This window comes from Mustela putorius, unplaced genomic scaffold, assembly GCF_011764305.1.
Source record: "Mustela putorius furo isolate JIRA1106 unplaced genomic scaffold, ASM1176430v1.1 tig00003985_pilon_pilon_pilon, whole genome shotgun sequence".
Classification (NCBI taxonomy): Eukaryota; Metazoa; Chordata; class Mammalia; order Carnivora; family Mustelidae; genus Mustela; species Mustela putorius.
The window spans coordinates 218,713-238,811 of record NW_025422125.1 but is presented as its reverse complement, the minus strand read 5'-3'; positions in this window follow the sequence as shown (position 1 = coordinate 238,811).

Here is a 20,099-nt window from a genome sequence, read left to right as displayed (position 1 = left end):
GGTTTGCTTTCAGAACTTTTTTTTCCCCTGAGTGCTTTCCGTAGAGTTCTGGAGGATGGGAGTACAAATGGCGGCCTCCTGGTCTCCGGCACAGAGGAGCTGAGAGCCCAGGGCCCCACTACTCACTTTGCCCTCAGAGAACAGCGCCCAGTTACTCCCATCTGCCTGACCTCCGGCCATGCTCCGAGCTCACCGAGCCTCAACCGGTTCAAGGTCACCCCGAGCTGTGACCTTACTCTCGGCTCTGTCTCTGTAGCCTGTTTTCCTGTTCCAGTCCCGCAAGCTCTGTGACACTCAGACACCCCTGATAATTCTGTGACCCTGCGGGACCTGAGGTCACGCTGATCCCGCGTGTGCTTCGCCCTGGTTTAGCCTCGGAGCGATGTCCCTCAGCGGAACAGACTTTTAAAAGTCCTGATTTTGTGCTCCATTGCTCCGCCGCTTGCCAGGAGCCAGCCCCTCCCCCGGGGTCTGTCTTCCCGTCGCTTTGGATTCACGTCTCTGCCAGTCCTACCTTTCAGAAAGTGGTTGTTTTTCTGTTTCCAGAATTGCTGTTCTTCTTCTCTTCGATCTGCCGATGGATTTGCAGGTGTTTGCAATCTTTAAATAAGCTATCTAGCTGATCTCCTGCTAGCTGATGTATTCTCAGCCTGCTACTTCTCCGCCATCTTGTCTCCTCCCTAAACTAACAATAATTATTATCACAAAAACAATAAAATAGGTAACTACTTCATACTATTGACTTAATTTAATAATTAAGCATAATAAGACAAGAAAAACTACTAAGGACATGTTAAAATTATTTTTATATAATTTTGCTAAATTTATAGCAAAGGTGTTTGAATAAATAGCAATTGTCAAACATCTATCTTATGTGAGCTCAAGAATTATAACAATCAGTGGGTCCAGCTGTGACAGATATGTATTACACAGTAGCATATGAATTAAAAAAATCCACTCTTTTTATCTTCATGTCATTGAAATAATGTTACAAAGTCCTTATCAACCCCACACATATCAAGAAATTTTATTAATAGTAATAATATGTCTAACCCAGAAGACAATGAGCTGTCTTTCAGTTTATTTTTCTTATTTTGAGAATGAATGATTTCAGCAATTGCAACTTCTTTTTAGAAGAAGATTAAGACATGACTGGGGATAAAAATGATGAAAACTAATCTCTAAAATGTCTAAAGTCCACTTCCCATACAACTACCTACAACAATCAGACAGAGCCTTAAGACAAGTCCCCTATGCTGTGCAGAATATTTTTAATTTGATAGTCCTAATAGTTTATATTTTATTTTTTTAATTTATTTTATATTTATTTTCAGCATAACAGTATTCATTATTTTTGCACAACACCCAGTGCTCCATGCAATCCATGCCCTCTATAATACGCACCACCTGGTACCCCGACCTCCCACCCCCCGCCCCTTCACCCTCAGATTGTTTTTCAGAGTCCATAGTATCTCATGGTTCACCTACCTTTCCAATTTCCTCCAACTTCCTTCTCCTCTCTATCTCCCAATGTCCTCCATGCTATTTGTTATGCTCCACAAATAGGTGAAACCATATGATAATTGACGCTCTCTGCTTGCCTGATTTCACCCAGCATAATCTCTTCCAGTCCCGTCCATTTTGCTATAAATTTTGGGTATTCATCCTTTCTGATGGACGCATAATACTCCATAGTGTATATGGACCACATCTTCCTTATCCATTCGTCCATTGAAGGGAATCTTGGTTCTTTCCACAGTTTGGCGACCGTGGCCATTGCTGCTATATACATTGCGGTACAGATGGGCTTCTTTTCACTACATCTGTATCTTTGGGGTAAATATCCAGTGGTGCAATTGCAAGGTCATAGAGAAGCTCTATTTTTAATTTCTTGAGGAATCTCCAAACTGTTCTCAAAAGAGGCTGAACCAAATTTCATTCCCACCAACAGTGTAAGAGGGTTGCCCTTTCCCCACATCCCCTACAACACATGTTGTTTCCTGTCTTGATAATTTTGGCCATTCTAAATGATGTAAGGTGATTTAATTTGTATTTAATTTGTGTTTTAATTTGTATCTCTCCGATGGCTAGTGATGATGAACATTTTTTCATGTGTCTGAGAACTAATTGTATGTCTTCATTGGAGAAGTCTCTGTTCATATCTTCTGCCCATTTTTTGATATGATTGTCTGTTTTGTGTGTGTGTAGTTTGAGGAGTTCTTTATAGATCCTGGATATCAGCCATTTGACTGTACTTTCATTTGCAAATATCTTCTCCCATTCCGTGGGCTGCCTCGTTGTTTTCTTTACTGTTGCCTTTGCTGTGCAGAAGCTTTTGATTTATTCCCTGCACATTCTCAGATAACAATGCTTTGAAACTGGAGCTCAATCACGAGGAAAAGTTCTGAAGGAACTCAAACACCAGGAAGTTAAGACCACCTTCCTTAAGAATGCTTGCATCAACCAGGAGATCAAAGAAGAACTGAAACAATTCATGGAAACCAATGAGAATGAAGACACTTCACCAAAACCTATGGGATACAGCAAAGGCGGTCCTAAGGGGAAAATACATAGCCATCCAAGCATCCCTCAAAAAAATGGAAAAATCCAGAACACACCAGCTGTCTCCACACCTTAAAGACCTGGAGAATCAACAACAAATCAAACCAACTCCACACATAGGAAAGGAAATAATCAAGATTAGAGCTGAGATCAGTGAGGTAGAAACCAGAGATACAGTAAAACATATCAATGAAACTAGAAGATGTTTTTTTTTGTACGAATCAATAAGATCAATAAACCACTGGCCACACTAATCCAAAAGAAAGAGAGAAAGCTCAAATTCATAAAATTATGAATGAAAGGGAGAGACCACAACGAACACCAAGGAAGTAAAACAATCATCAGAAGTAATTATCAACAGTTATATGCCAATCAGCTAAGCAACCTAGATGAAATGGATGCATTCCTGGAAAACTGTAAACTCCCAAAATTGAACCAGGAAGAAATTGACAACCTTACTAGACTGATATCTAGTAACGAGATTGGAGCAGTGATCAAAAACCTCCCGCAAAACAAGAGCCCAGGACCTAATGGATTCTTTGGGGAATTCTACCAAACTTTCAAAGAAGAAATAACACCTATTCTTCTGAAGCTGTTTCAAAACATTGAAGCAGAAGGAAAACCTCCAGACTCTTTCTTGAAGCCAGCATTACCTTGATCCCCAAACCAGGCAAAGACCCTACCAAAAAGGAGAATTTCACACCAATATCACTGATGAATATGGATGCTAAGATTCTCAACAAGATCCTAGCAAACAGGATCCAACAGCACATTAAAACGATTATCCACCATGACCAGTTGGAATTCATCCCTGGGCTACAAGGATTGTTCAACGTTCACAAATCAATCAATGTGATAGAACAAAGTAATAATGAAGAGAGAAGAACCACATGGTCCTCTAAATTGATGCAGAAAAAGCATTTGACAAAATCCAGCATCCATTCCTGATTGAAACACTTCAAAGTATAGGGATAGAGGGAACATTCTTGAGCTTAATCAAATCTATCTATGAAAGAACGTCAGCACATATCATCCTCAATAGGAAAAACCTTGCAGCCCTCCCGCTGAGATCAGGAACACGACAAGAATGCCCACTCTAACCACTCTTGTTCAACATAGTATTAGAAGTCCTAGCAACAGCAATCAGACAACAAAGAGAAACAAAACGTCTCCAAATTGGTAATGAAGAAGTCAAACTCTCTCTCTTCACAGATGACATGATTTTTTTTTAATTTTTTATTTTTTATAAATATATATTTTTATCCCCAGGGGTGCAGGTATGTGAATCGCCAGGTTTACACACTTCACAGATCTCACGAAAGCACATACCCTCCCCAATGTCCACTACCCCACCCCCCTTCCCCCAACCCCCCTCCCCCCATCAACCCTCAGTTTGTTTTGTGAGATTAAGAGTCACTTATGGTTTGTCTCATAATTCTTTTTATGGAAAACCCAAAAGACACCACCCCCAAACTACTAGAACACATACAACAATTCAGCAACATGGCAGGATACAAAGTCAATGTACAGAAATCATTGGCTTTTTATACACTAATAATGAAAATACAGAAAGGGAAATTAGAGAATTGATTCCATTTACTACAGCACCAGGAACCATAAGATACCAGGGAATAAACCTAACCTAAGAGGTAAAGGATCTATATTCGAGGAACTACAGAACACTCATGAAAGAAATTGAAGAAGACACAAAAAGATGGAAGACCATTCCATGCTCTTGGATCGGAAGAATAAACGTTGTTAAAATGTCTATACTGCATAGAGCAATCTATACTTTTAATGCCATTCCAATCAAAATTCCACCGGTATTCTTCAAAAAGCTGGAACAAATAATCCAAAAATTTGTATGGAATCAGAAGAGACCCTGAATCGCTAAGGAAATGTTGAAAAAGAAAAACAAAACTGGTAGCATCACATTACCTGATTTCAAGCTTTATTACAAAGCTGTGATCACCAGTACAGCATGGTACTGGCATAGAAACAGACACATAGACCAGTAGAACAGAGTAGTGAGCCCAGATATGGACCCTCAACTCTATGGTCAACTAATCTTCGACAAAGCTGGAAAGAATGTCCAAAGGAAAAAAGACAGCCTCTTCAATAAATGGTGCTGGGAAAATTGGACAGTCACATGCAGAAAAATGAAATTGGACCATTTCCTTACACCACACACGAAAATAGACTCAAAATGGATGAAGGACCTCAATGTGCGAAAGGAATCCATCAAAATCCTTGAGGAGAACACAGGCAGCAACCTCTGCGACCTCAGCCACAGCAACATCTTCTTAGGAACATCGCCAAAGGCAAGGGAAGCAAGGGCAAAAATGAACTATTGAGATTTCATCAAGATCAAAAGCTTTTGCACAGCAAAGGAAACAGTTAACAAAATCAAAAGACAACTGACAGAATGGGAGAAGATATTTGCAAACGACATATCAGATAAAGGACTAGTGTCCAGAATCTATAAAGAACTTAGCAAACTCAACACCCAAAGAACAAATAATCCAATCAAGAAATGGGCAGAGGACATGAAGAGACGTTTCTGCAAAGACGACTTCCAGATGGCCAATAGGCACATGAAAAAGTGCTCCATATCACTCGGCATCAGGGAAATACAAATCAAAACCACAATGAGATATCACCTCACACCAGTCAGAATGGCTAAAATCAACAAGTAAGGATTGACAGGTGCTCGTGAGGATGCGGAGAAAGGGGAACCCCCCTACACTGTTGGTGGGAATGCAAGCTGGTGCAACCACTCTGTAAAACAGCATGGAGGTTCCTCAAAATGTTGAAAATAGAACTGCCCTATGACCCAGCAATTGCACTACTGGGTATTTACCCTAAAGATACAAACGTAGTGATCCAAATGGGCACGTGCACCTGATTGTTTATAGCAGCAATGTCCACAATAGCCAAACTATGGAAAGAACCTAGATGTCCATCAACAGATGAATGGATCAAGAAGATGTGGTATATATACACAATGGAATACTATGCAGCCATCAGAAGAAATGAAATCTTGCCATTTGCGACAACATGGATGGAACTAGAGCGTATCATGCTTAGCAAAATAAGTCAAGCAGAGAAAGACAACTATCATATGATCTCCCTGATATGAGGAAGTGGTGATGCAACATGGGGGCTTAAGTGGGTAGGAGAAGAATCAATGAAACAAGATGGGATTGGGAGGGAGACAAACCATAAGTGACTCTTAATCTCACAAAACAAACTGAGGGTTGTTGGGGGGAGGGTGGTTGGGCGAAGGGGGTTGTGGTTATGGACATTGGGGAGGGTATGTGCTTTGGTGAGTGCTGTGAAGTGTGTAAACCTGGCGATTCACAGACCTGTACCCCTGGGGATAAAAATATATGTTTATAAAAATGAAAAAAAAATAAAATAAATTAAAAAAATTAAAAATAAGAGTACCCTTTGATCCAGCAATTGCACTTTTGGATGTATATCCAAAGGAAATGAAATCACTCTTTCAAAGAAATATCTGCATTCCTTGTTCATTACAGTATCATTTACAATAGTCAAGACAAGGTAATAACCTAAGTGTCTGTAATAGATTACTGGATAAAAAATTAAATTGGTGGATAAAAAAATATATATGTATATAATATATATGTATATACATATATATGTATGTATTCCACTATAAAAAATAAAATCCTGGTTTTACAATATGGATGAATCTTTTTAGCAATATGCTACATGAAATAAGTCAGAGAAAGAGAAAAACTATTTGATCTTACTTGTATGTGTGGTTTAAAAAGGGAATTCAAAGAAATAGCAGATTTGTAGTTGCCATGGGAAAGGACAGAGATGGGGAAAAGGTGAGATGCTGGCCAAAGGGTACAAACTTGCAGCTATAAGATGAATAGGTTCTAGGGATGTAATCTATGGGATAGTGACTATATGGCATAGTTACCGTCCTATATTTTCCTTGAATAGGGAAAACAAATGTTAGACTAGATTTGTATTAGTCAAGTTGGAAGTTGCATTCTACCTCAAGTCAAGTTGCATTCTACCTCTAATCTGGAGAAATTGGAGTTAGTCTAGAAAGATGAGAGATGTATTATAAAAGCATGATGGGGGAAGGCACCTGAGTGGCTCAATAGGTTAAAGCCTCTGCCTTCAGCTCGGGTCATGATCCCAGGTTCCTGGTATCAAGCTCCACATTGGGCTCTCTGCTCTGCAGGAAGCCTGTTTCCTCTTCTCTCTCTCTGTCTGACGGCTTCTCTGCCTATTTGTGATCTCTGTCAAATAAATAAATGAAGTCTTTAAAAAATAAAAAAAAACATAATTGGGACCTAGAAGTTACAAACATATCTCTATTCTCCCATTATAGACAGCCTAATTAAAGCAATCAAAGCTGAGGTAAAGGATAACTTGAATTTTGAATGAAGTCAGAGCTTTTTGTTATACTGGGAAGGGCATATGAATTATTAAATACTATTCTTGTGACTGAAAGTGAACAAAACTTTTTATTCTCTGATAATGAGAAGATAAGCTATGGCATCTGCCCAAGATTTCCTCTAAAAATCTTATTTTCCTAGGGAAAAACTGTCCTGACACAACAGGCTCAAATGGACAGAGGACAAAAGAATCGGGTTGTTTGCAGATTTAACTTATGAGAATCTCACTTGTCCAGTATAGCAAATTTTGTGAATTGTGGATATGACCAACACAAGATAAGAGCAAAAAATGAAAGCTTAACAAACATATACTATATGGTTATTTAAAGATATTGGCAAAACTTTTTTTATTATTTTAATTTTTTATTTTTTTATAAAAATATATGTTTATAAAAAATATATGTTTATGGCAAAACTTTTAATACTCATTGTATTAAAGATTGAGTCTGTATCCTCTCCAAATCTGGGATGAAGATCTGTAACTACTGTGATCAATGGAATAAGTTGGAAGTAATGTTGTAGAAGAATCCAGTCCCAGTCCTTAAGAAAGTAGGAGATCCCACTTACTGTCTCTTGGATTAGTTTGGCTGTGGAACCATCAGCTATCCTGTGTACTAGCTTCTTGGATTTGCCATAACAAATTATCACAATCTGGTTGGCTTTAAAGAAATATAAATTTATTCTCTCACAGTTTTGAAGGCTACAAGTCTCCAGTTGAGGTGTTCATAGGACCATGCTCTCTCTGAAGGTTCTAGGGTAGACTAAGTTTCATTACATTTTCTTAGTTTCATATATTGTTGGACATCTTAGATATTTCTTTGCTTGTGAATATTTCATTCCAATCTCTTCTTCCTTCATCACAGAATTCTCCCTGTGTGTCTCTTTCCATCACACTTCTCTTCTTATAAGGGCACCAGTCATATTTAAATAAAGTCCATCCTATTCCAGCATGACCTCAGTTAATTTTAACAAAGCTATTTCCAAATGAAGTCACATTCTGTGGTCCCTGGGATTAAGGTATCAGTGGAGGATACAATTAGGGGACACAATTCAACTCATAACATCGCAACCTTTAAGAACATAATCTGTATTAGGAACATAATGAGAATTGTGGAGAAAAATCACAATTAAGATGAAAATTTGTGGAATTCAGAGGAAGATGGGAGAGTAGGCGTTTATAAACTTTGACTGATCCCATGGATGCAAATAGATAACATTCAATCAGCATAAATAACCCTGAAAACAACACAAACACTGCAGAATTATCTTTGCAAATAAAAGTGGAGAAAAGGTCACATCAGAGAAGATAGGAAGGGCAGAGATACGGTTTGGAGCAAAGTGGACTTGGGTCATCTGTGATCAGGTGGAATCCAAGGGCATGAAGAAGGGTGAAAACAGACTATCACACCAGAGCTTGCACAGGGAAGATGAATCTCCATAAGATTTAGCTCTGAAGGTGAAAGGAGCTGCATTTTGTGAGTTCTTACAACCAGTGGGAATCAAATAAAATCAAATTAAAGCCTGGATTTTTTTTTTAAATCAGTGGGCTTGGCTCTGGGAGAGCCTGAGGCACATTAGGAAGATGAGTATGCACCCGCAAACAAAGAGTAGAACAAAGAGCCCATGGAGATAAAGCATGGAAGCAGCAGTTTGAAAATCATCTGGGCTTATGGAAGGGAAAGTTATTTACTCATCTCAGAGAATGTTCTAGAGAGGCAAAAATCATAGGGAAACCCATCCAGGAACAAAATAAATAGCAAGTGACATTTTACTCTCTCACATACCAGGATAAGCATGAGGCCAAATATGAAACCAACTCATCATTGACATTCATTACCTAACTTGCTCACACCAAGCCCCACCCAACTTGCTTCTGCGGAATTTCCTTCCAGTCACACTTGCCTCAGTCCCAGAACTGCAGGTACCCATCCACAGAACAGCTCAAACCCTGCCAATACCATGTCTCCAACCCACACATTTTGCAGTACCTTGGTTTTGGCAGCAGCAGTGGCAAGTCTCATTTCATACGCAAGCCAGTAAGCACCTTCTTAAAACACTCTCCAAACAGGACAAGAATAATCACTCCTCACAACAGGAAAAGAGAGCCTCTGAAGATGATCTGATTTAAAGGAAAAACAGCCAGATAACAACAACAGGATATGGGCAAACACATAGGGGAAATTCCATGAAGTGCCAGGCACTGGGGAAGAGGAAAAACCACACTCCAGGGCACTAGAGAACCTCTTCAACCATTACGTTCAAAATCAGAAGAGGTAGTTGACTTTCCTAACACATATAAAAAGACACAGATACTTAAACAAAATGAAGAAACAGAGCAATATGTCCCAAATGAAAGAGAAGACAAAACCAAGAGTACTAAGTCGAACAATTTGTATGCCTGGTAGAGAATTAAAAGTAATGATTAGGAAGATCTCACTGGACTGGAGAAAAGACTGGAGGACCTTTAAAAAAGAGATAAAAAGAACCAATCAGAGATGGAAAATACAATAAATGAAATTAAAAATACTCTTGCAGGAATAAATAGTAGGCTGAAGAAAGCAGCAGAAGGAATTAATGACCTGGAAGACAGAGTAATGGAAAGCAATCAATCTGAGAAAGTGAGAGAAGAATAATTATGAAAATTGAGAATACACTAAGAGTACATCAAGAATAACACTTGCTTTTTAAGGGGGCATAATGGGGGCATAAATGTATTTGAAAAAGAATTGGGAATTATTTAAAATAATGTGACAAATCTTATTGGGAGAAGGAAACAGATATCCAGATCCAAGAGGTACAGAGATGCCCCAACAAAATCAACCCAAAGAGGTCCACGCTAAGACTCATAGAAATTAAAATGGTAAAAAGTAGTAATAAAGAAAAAAAGCCAGAAAGACAAAATAAGACAGTTATATGAAAGGGAAATCATTTATGGCTATTAGTGGATTTCTCAGCAAAAAGTTCTGCAGGCTAGAAGGAAAGAGGCATCAAAGTGATGAAAGGGAAAGATATGCCCCAAGATTACTTTATCCTGCAAGGCTAGTTTAAGCCTAGAAGTAGAGATAAAGAGTCTTAGACAAACAAAAACTCATGTACACTAAATGAGTCCTAAAAGAAATATTAAAGGGGACTCTGAATGGAGAAGAAAGACCATATGTGTGATAAGAGTATGAAAAGGAGGAATCACAAAACCAGTAAAAATATGCACACACACATGTATATAAATGTATATAAATCAGTCAATGGAGTCCAAATTACAAGGATGTAAAATATGATACCATATACCCAAAATATGGGTGGGGGGGAAGGAGTAAAGAATGGGTTCAAACTTAGATAACCATCAAATTAGTATAGACGGCTACATGTAGAATATGATATATACAATCCTGATGGTAATCAAAACTGAAAAGCCAGTAATAAATAGGCAAAGGATAAACAGAAATAAATCCAAGCATATCACTAAAGAAACTCAGCAAACCATGAAAGAGAGCAAGAAAAGAAATGATGAGAGAAAAATTACAAAAACAACCAGAAAATAAGTAAGAAAATGGCAATAAGTCTATATTTTTTTAGGTTAGATAATTTATTAAAATAAGAAAAGTTAAAATACATATTAATTCAAATAGAACATCATTAAAATTCAAATTAATATTCACAAATTTATAAATTAATAACTTTATTTTTTTCTATTTTTAATTAAATTTATTTATTTATTTTCAGAAAAACAGTATTCATTATTTTTTCACCACACCCAGTGCTCCATGCAATCCGTAAATCCAATTAACCAATGTATGGTACATCATTCTTTTTTGATATACTGTTCAATGATTCATTATTTGCATACAATACCCAGTGCTCATAACATCATGCACTCTCCTTATTGCCCATCACTGAGTTACCCCATCTACCACCCACTTGCCTTTCCACAACCCACAGTTTGTTTCCTGGAGTTAAGAGTCTCATATGGTTTTTCTCCCCCTCTTATTTATTCCCCTTCAGTTTTCCCTCTTTTCCCCTATTGTCCACTGCACTATTATCTATGTTCCACACATAAGTAAAACTGTAGGATAACTGTCTTTTCTGATTGACTTCTTTCATGTAGGATAATATCCTCCAGTTTCATCCATTTTGATGAAAATGGTAGATATTCATCTTTTCTGATGGCTGACTAATATTCTGTTGTATATATGAAACACATCTTTATCCATTCCTCTGTGGAAGGACATCCAGGTTCCTTCCACAGTTTGGCTATTAAAGACATTGCTGCTATGAACATTGGGGTGAATATGCCCCATCTATTCACTACATCTCTATCATTGGAGTAAATACCCACAAGCACAATTGCTGGATCATAGCGTAGCTCTATTTTTAACATCTTGAGGAACCTCCATACTGTTTTCCAGAGTAGCAGTGCCAGCTTGCATTCCCACAACAGTTTAGGAGTATTACCCTTTCTCCACATTCTCACAAACATTTGTTGTTCTCTGTCTTATTAATTTTAGCTATTCTAACCCCACTTCAGTTTTGATTTGTATTTCCCTGATGGCAAGTGATGTGGAGCATGTTTTCATGTGTCTGTTACCCATTTGTATGTCTTTGGAGAAGTGTCCATTCATGTCTTCTGCCCATTTCTTGACTAGACTTTTTGTTTTTTGGGTGTTGGGTTTGAGAAGTTCTTTATACATCTTGGATAACAGCCTTTTATCTGACATGCCATTTGCAAATATCTTCTTCCATTTCATAGGTTGCCTTTTAGTTTTGTTGATGGTTTTCTTTGCTGGGCAAAATCTTTTTATCTTTATGAAGTCCCAATATTTTATTTTGGTTTTGTGTTCCTTGCCTTTGGAAAGGTGTCTTGAAAGAAGTTGCCATATCCAACATCAAAAAGGCTGTTGCCTATACTCTCCTCCAGGATTTTTGTTGGATTCCTGTCTCACATTTAGATATTTCATCCATTTTGAGTTTATCTTTGTGTATGGTGTAAAAGAATGGTCCAGCTTCATTCTTCTGTATGTGACTGTCCAATTTTCCCAGCACCATTTATTGAAGACTGTCTTTTTTTCATAGGATATTCTTTCATGATTTGCCAAAGATTAGTTGACCATAGAGTTGAAGGTCCATTTCTGGGATCTCTATTCTGTTGCACTGACCTATGTGTCAGGCTTTATGCCAATACTCTGCTATCTTGATCACAGCTTTGTAACATAGCTTGAAGTCAGGCATCGTGATGTCCCTAGCTTTGATATTCCTTTTCCAGCATTTCTCTGGTGAATTTGGGACTTTTCTGGTTCTAAACACATTTGAGGATTGTTTGTTCCAGCTCTGTGAAAAATGGTGGTGTTTTAATAGGGATTGCATTGATAGTGTAGACTGCTCTGGGCAGCATAGACACTTCAACAATGTTTATTCTTCCAATCTATGATCATGGGATGTTTTTCCATTTCTTTGTGTCTTCCCTTAATTTCTTTCATAAGTGTTCTGTAGTTTGTAGAGTATAGATACTTTATCTCTTTGTTTAGGTTTATTCCTAGCTATCTTTTGGGTTTGGGTGCAATTTTAAATGGGATTGATTCCTTAATTTTTCTTTCTTCAGTCACATTGTTAGTGTATAGAAATGGATTTCTGTGCATTAATTTTGTATCCTGCTAGATTGCTGAATTGCCATGTGAGTTCTAGCAATTTAGGGGTGAAGTCTTCTGGATTTTCCACATAAAGTATCATGTTATCTGCAAATAGAGAGAGTTTGACTTCTTCTTTGCCAATTTGAATGTCTTCTATTTCTTTTTGTTGTCTGATTGCTGAGGCTAGGATGTCTAGTAGTATGTTGAACAGTAGTGGAGAGAGTGGGCATCCCTGTCATATTCCTGACCTTAGTGAAAAGGTCTCAGCTTTTCCTCATTGAGAATGATATTTGCTTTGGGCTTTTCATACATGGCTTTTTTGATATTGAGGTGTGTTCTCTCTATCCCTACACTGTGAAGGGTTTTAGTGAAGAAAGAATGCTATATTTTGTCAAATGCTTTTTCTTCATCAATTGAAAGGGCCATAGGATTCTTGCCTTTTTAAAAAAATTAATGTTCTCTATCACATTGATTGATTTGTGACTATTGAACCACACTTGCATCCCAGGAATAAATCACACCTGGCCATGGTGAATAATTATTTTAATGTACTGCTGGATCCTATTTGCTAGGATCTTGGTGAGTATTTTGTTATCTATGTTCATCAAGAATATTGATCTGTAATTCTCCTTTTTGGTGGTGTATTTCTCTCCAAGTGGTGTCTTTCTCTCAAGGTAATTCTGGCCTCATAAAATGAGTTTTAATATTTTCCTTCCATTTCTACATTTTGAAACAGCTTCAATGGAGTAGGTATTATTTATTCCTTAAATGTTTGGTATAATTTCCCTGAGAAGTCATCTAGCCCTGGACTCTTGTTTTTGGGGAGGTTTTTGGTTACTGCTTCAATTTCCTTACTGATTATCTATCTGTTCAGATTGTCTATTTCTTCCTGTTTCAGTCTTCATAGTATATATGTTTCTAGAACTGCATCCATTTCTTACAGACTACTTAGTTTGTTGGAATATAGTTGTTGATAGTAATTTCTAACAATTGTTCCTATTTTCTTGGTATTTTTTTAAGATTTTATTTTTTTATTTGACAGAGGGAGGGGGAGAGATTACAAGTAGGCAGAGAGGCAGGCAGAGAGAGAAGGGGAGGAAGCAGGCTCCCTGCTGAGCAGAGAGCCCAATGTGGGGCTCGATCCCAGGACCTTGGGAACATGACCTGAGCTAAAGGCAGAGGCTTAACCCACTGAGCCACCCAGGTGCCCCTATTTTCTTGGTATTAATCATGATCTCTCCCTTTTCATTCATGATATTATTAATACAGGTCCTTTCTCTTTTCTTTTGGCTAGGTCTTGCCAGAGGTTTATAGTTCTTAATTCCTTTGAAGAAATAGCTTCTAGTTTTCTTAATCTGTTCTACTGATCTTCAGGTTTCTATTTCATTGATATATGTTCTAATCTTTATTATTTCTCTTCCTTCACTTGGTTTGGGTTTATTTGCTGTTTTTTTTTTTCCTCCATGTCCTTTAGGTATAAAGTTGCTTGCATATTTGGAATTTTTTATAATTTTTTTGAGAGAGGCTTAAAGGCTAGTATTTCCTTCTTAGGACTGCCTTTGCAGTATCCCATAGATTTTGAAGTGATGTGTTTTCATTTTCTTTAATATGCATGCATGTTTAAGTTCTTTAATTTCCTCACTGACTAATTCCTTCTTTAGCACGATATTATTTAACCTCCAAGTGTTTGAGTTTCTTCCAAATTTATTCTTATGATTGAGTTCCAGTTTCAAAACATTGTGCTCTGAAAATATGCAGGGAATAATCCCAATATTTTGGTATCACTTGAGACCTGATTTGTGACTCAGTATGTGCTCTATTATGGAAAAACTTTCATGTGCAGTAAAGAATAAGTGTTCTGTTGTTTTAGGATGGAATGTTCTTTATATATCTGTGAAGTGCATCTGGTCCACTGTGTCATTCAAAGCTCTTGCTTCTTTGTTGATCTTCTGCTTAGATGATCTATCCATTACTGTGAGAGGGGTGTTAAAGTCTCCTACTATTATTAATTATCAGTATGTTTCTTTACTTTAGTTATTAATTGGTTTATATAATGGGCTGCTTCCACATAAGGGGCAAAGATATTTACAATTGTAGATCTTCTTGTTGGATAGACCCTTTAAGTATGATATAGTGTTCCTCTATATCTCTTACTACAGTCTTTGGTTTAAAATCTAATTTTCCTGATATGAGGATTATTAGGCCAACTTTCTTTTGAGGTTTATTAGTGTGGCAAGTATTTCTCCATCCATTCACTTTCAATCTGGAGGTGACTTTAGGTTCAATATGTTTCTCTGGTAGACAACATATGGACGGGTCCTCCTGTTTTATGCAATCTGATATCCTCTGTTTTGTCTATTGGAACATTCAGGCATTTTATTTTCAGAGTAATTATTGAAAGATACGAATTTAAGGCCATTGTAAAGTCCCTGTAAGTAATGCCTGCAAAGTCCCTGTTTCTGTGGATATCTCTGTTACTTTCTGATCTATGTTACTCTTGGTGTCTATCTTCACTTACAACATCTGCCTTAATATTTTGTGCAGGGATCTCCTGTTGGTCACATAGTCTTTCAGTTCACATAGTCTTTCAGGTAATTTACTTGGATCTAAGATTTTGCAAGCTTCACTATTGTATGTCTGTGTTGATCTATTTCTATTGACTGTGGCGGGGGATCCTCTCTGCTTCTTGGACATGGATCCTTATTTCCTTCCCCATATTTGGGAAATTCTCAGCCACAATTTGTTGAAATACACCTTCTAGCCATCTATTTGACTCCCGACTTTGATCCCAGTGATTCTGATATTGGTCCTTTTCAATGTATCATTCATTTCTCAAAGCCTTTCTTTATGGCATATTAGTTGTTTTTTTCCGTCTTTTATTAATTTCCTTCTTTTCCATCATCCTGTCCTCTAAATGACTTGTTCTCTCTTCTAACTTGTTGAATCAGCTATTAGAGCTTCCAATTTAGACTGCATATCATTCAGAGCATTTTTAAGTTCAGCCTGATCGGATCTCATTTCTGCCCTTGGAGATTCTGCATTGTCATGTATGTTCCCCCCCCAAACCTAGCTAATAACTTTATAATTGCTATCATGAATTCTCTCTCCAGCATCTTGCTTATATCCATATCCATTAGCTCTATGGCAGAGAACATTGCCTCTGGTTCTTTTTTGTGTTGTGAATTCCTAGTCATTCTGCCCAGGAAAGGATAGGTGAGGAAATGAATAGAATTCAAAGTATCAACTATGACTCAAGCAAAACGTACTGTAGAAAAAATCCGAAGTGGTGAGAAGCTACTACAGATGTGTAAATAAACCCATAATGATTCAAAACAATAATAAAAGTGGCGAGAGAGGAGACAGGATGGCGGGCAAGTAGGAGGAGGCGCCTTTTCAACCTGTACCCTAAAGTGAGCTGATTACCTACCAAAGAACTCCAATCATCTATGAAATCAGCCTGAGATCAGAATTATACACATCTGGATCTCTACAGGGGCAGAAGACGCCAGTGGGCAGTGTTTCTGTGTTTTTGTGTTTGTCCTGATAGTATATAAATCTTATACTTGGGGTTCTTTTTCACGAGGTTCTTCCTTTATTTGCTTATATATATTTTTTTTTCTCTTGTCCTATACTTTTATCAGTCTTTTTGTTTGTCTGTTTTTGTTTGTATAATTCATAAATTTACTCTGGGGCCCATTTGGGGTGAACCTTCTCTTTTATCTTCCCTTTCTTTCCTGTCTCTCTCGCTCTTTTTTCCTTTCTTTTCTTTTTTCTCTCATTTGAGTGGGGAACCTGATTACTCAGAAGTGTTCCAGGGTGCACCTTGACTGCACCACAGTAGATATATCCAGCTACCTATGTGTAGTCATCTCTCACCAAAATGACTAGGAGGAGGAATTCCCAACAGAAGAAAAATAAAGAGGATGGACCTTCTGCAACAGAGCTAATGACTATCAACATAGACAACATGTCAGAAAGAGAATTCAGGCTAACAATTATCCCGGCAATAGCTAGGTTGGAGAAAGCCGTGGATGACCAAATGGAGTTGATGAGGGCCAAACTGAAAGCAACCAGAGATGATGTTCATGATGTAAGGGCAGAGCTAAACGCTACCAGGGCCGAGGTTCACAATGCTCTCAATGAGTTCCAATCTAAACTAAATTCTCCCAAAGCTAGGGTAACTGAGACAGAAGATAGAATTAGTGATCTGGAGGACAAACAGATAGAGAAAAAGGATCAGGAGAAAGCCTGGAACAAACAGATTAGAAGTCACGAAAACAGAATTATGGAAATAAATGATGCATTGAAACGTCCCAACGTCAGAATTATTGGAATCCTTGAATGGGAGGAGAAAGAAGGAAGTCTAGAAGGTATACTGGAACAAGTTCTTCAAATAAATTTTCCCAATCTCGCGAATGGACCCAGCATTCATGTAATAGAGGCCAAATGGTCTCCACCCAAGATTATAGATTCCAAAAACAATCAAGGCACCTGATAGTCATAATTGTAGATATAATCTCTTGAAAGCCACTAGGACAAAGAGGATCCTTACTTACAGAGAAAAGCCCACCAGAATAATGTCAGACCTATCCACAGAGACTTGGCAAGCCAGAAAGGGCTGGCAAGATATATTCAGGGCACTAAATGAGAAGAACATGCAGCCAAGGATACTTTATCCAGCAAGACTGACATTCAAAATGGAAGGAGAGATAAAGAGTTTCCAAGACTGGCAAGGCTTAAAAGACTATGCAACCACCAAGCTGACACTGAAGGAAATATTAAGGGAGGGGGCTTCTATCAAAGAGGAAAAATCCCAAGAATAGCATTGAACAGTAATATAGGGACAATCTACAGAAAGAAAGACTTCAAAGGTAACACGATATCAATAAAAACCAAACTATCAATAATCACTTTCAATGTGAATGGCCTTAATGCACCCATAAAATGACAAAGGGTTACAGATTGGATAAAACGAAAGGACCCATCCATATGTTGTCTATGAGAGACGAATTTGGAACCTAAAGATACACCCAGACTGAAAGTGAAGGGTTGTAGAAGCATCTTTCATGCCAATGGGCCTCAAAAGAAGGTCGGAGTAGTGATTCTCATATCAGATAAATTAGAATTTAAACTAAACACTGTAGTCAGAAATACAGAAGGACAATACATCATTCTTAAAGGGACTATCCACCAAGATGATCTAACATTTGTAAATATCTATGCCCCCAATATGGGAGCAGCCAATTACATAAGAAAACTGCTAATCAAGATACAGAACCATATCGATATGAATACATTAATAGTAGGAGATCTTAACACACCTCTCTCAGAAATAGATCATCGAAGCATAAAATCAATAAATAAACAAGAGAATTGAATGATACATTGGACCAGATGGACCCCATAGATATATACAGAACATTCCACTCTAAAACAACAGAATACTCATTCTTCTCAAGTGCACATGGAACCTTCTCCAGAATAGACCACATACTGGGTCACAAATCAGGACTCAACCAATACCAAGACTGAGATTATTCCCTGCATATTCACAATGCTTTGAAACTGGAGCTCAATCACAAGGAAAAGTTCCGAAGGAACCCAAACACCTGGAAGCTAAAGACCACCTTGCTTAAGAATGCTTGGAACAACCAGGAGATCAAAGAAGAACTTAAAAAATTCATGGAAACCAATGAGAATGAAGACACTTCACCAAAACCTATGGGATACAGCAAAGGCGGTCCTAAGGGGAAAATACATAGCCATCCAAGCCTCTCTCAAAAAAAATGGAAAAATCCAGAATACACCAGCTGTCTCTACACCTTAAAGAACTGGAGAATCAATACAAATCAAACCAACTTCACACATGAGAAGGGAAATCATCAAGATTAGAGCTGATATCAATGAGGTAGAAACCAGAGATACAGTAGAATGTATCAATGAAACTAGAAGCTGTTTTTTTTTCTGAAAGAATCAATAAGATCGATAAACCACTGGCCACACTAATCCAAAAGAAAAGAGAGAAAGCCCAAATCCATAAAATTGTGAATGAAAAGGGAGAGACCACAACGAACACCAAGGAAGTAGAAACAATCATCAGAAGTTATTCTCAACAGTTATATGCCAATCAGCTAAGCAACCTAGATGAAATGGATGCATTACTGGAAAACTATAAACTCCCAAATTGAACCAGGAAGATATCGACAACCCGAATAGACTGATATCTAGTGACGAGATTGAAGCATTGATCAAAAACCTCCCAAAAAAACAAGAGCCCAGGACCTGATGGATTCCCTGGGGAATCCTACCAAACTTTCAAAGAAGAAATAACACCTATTCTTCTGAAGCTGTTTCAAAAAATTGAAGCAGAAGGAAAACTTCCACACTCTTTCTTGAAGCCAGCATGACCCTGATCCCCAAACCAGGCAAAGACCCTAACAGAAAGGAGAATTTCAGACCAATATCACTGATGAATATGGATGCTAAGATTCTCAACAAGATCCTAGCAAACAGGATACAACAGCACATTAAAACGATTATCCACCATGAGCAGGTGGGATTCATGCCTGGGCTACAAGGATGATTCAACATTGACAAATCAATCAATATGATAGAACAAATCAATACGAGAAGAGAGAAGAACCACACGGTCCTGTTAATTGATGCAGAAAAAGCATTTAACAAAATCCAGCATCCATTCCTGATTGAAACACTTCAAAGTATAGGGATAGAGGGAACATTCCTGTACTTCATCAAATCTATCTATGAAATACCCACAGCAAATATCTTCCTCAATGGGAAAAAGCTTGCATCCTTCCCGTTGAGATCAGGAACACAACAAGGATGCCCACTCTCACCACTCTTGTTCAACATAGTATTAGAAGTCATAGCAACAGCAATCAGACAACAAAGAGAAATAAAATGTATTCAACTTGGCAATGAAGAAGTCAAAGTTTCTCTCTTCACAGATGACATGATTCTTCATATGGAAAACCCAAATGACACCACCCCGAAACAACTGGAACTCATACAGCAATTCAGTAATGTGGCAGGATACAAAGTTAATGTACAGAAATCAATGTCTCTCTTATACACTAACAATGAAAATACATAAAGGGAAATTAGAGAATTGATTCCATTTACTATAGCACCAGGAACCATAAGATACCTGGGAATAAACCTAACTGAAGAGGTAAAGTATCTCTATTCAAGGAACCATAGAACACTCATGAAAGAAATTGAAGAAGACACAAAAAGATGGAAGACCATTCCATGCTCTTGGATCGGAAGAAAAAACATTGTTAAAATATCTATACTCCCTAGAGCAATTTATACTTTTAATGCCATTCCGATCAAAATTCCACTGGTATTCTTCAAAGAGCTGGAGCAAATAATCCAGAAATTTATATGGAACCGGAAGAGACCCCAAATCATTAAGGAATTGTTGAAAAACAAAAATAAAGCTGGGGGCATCACG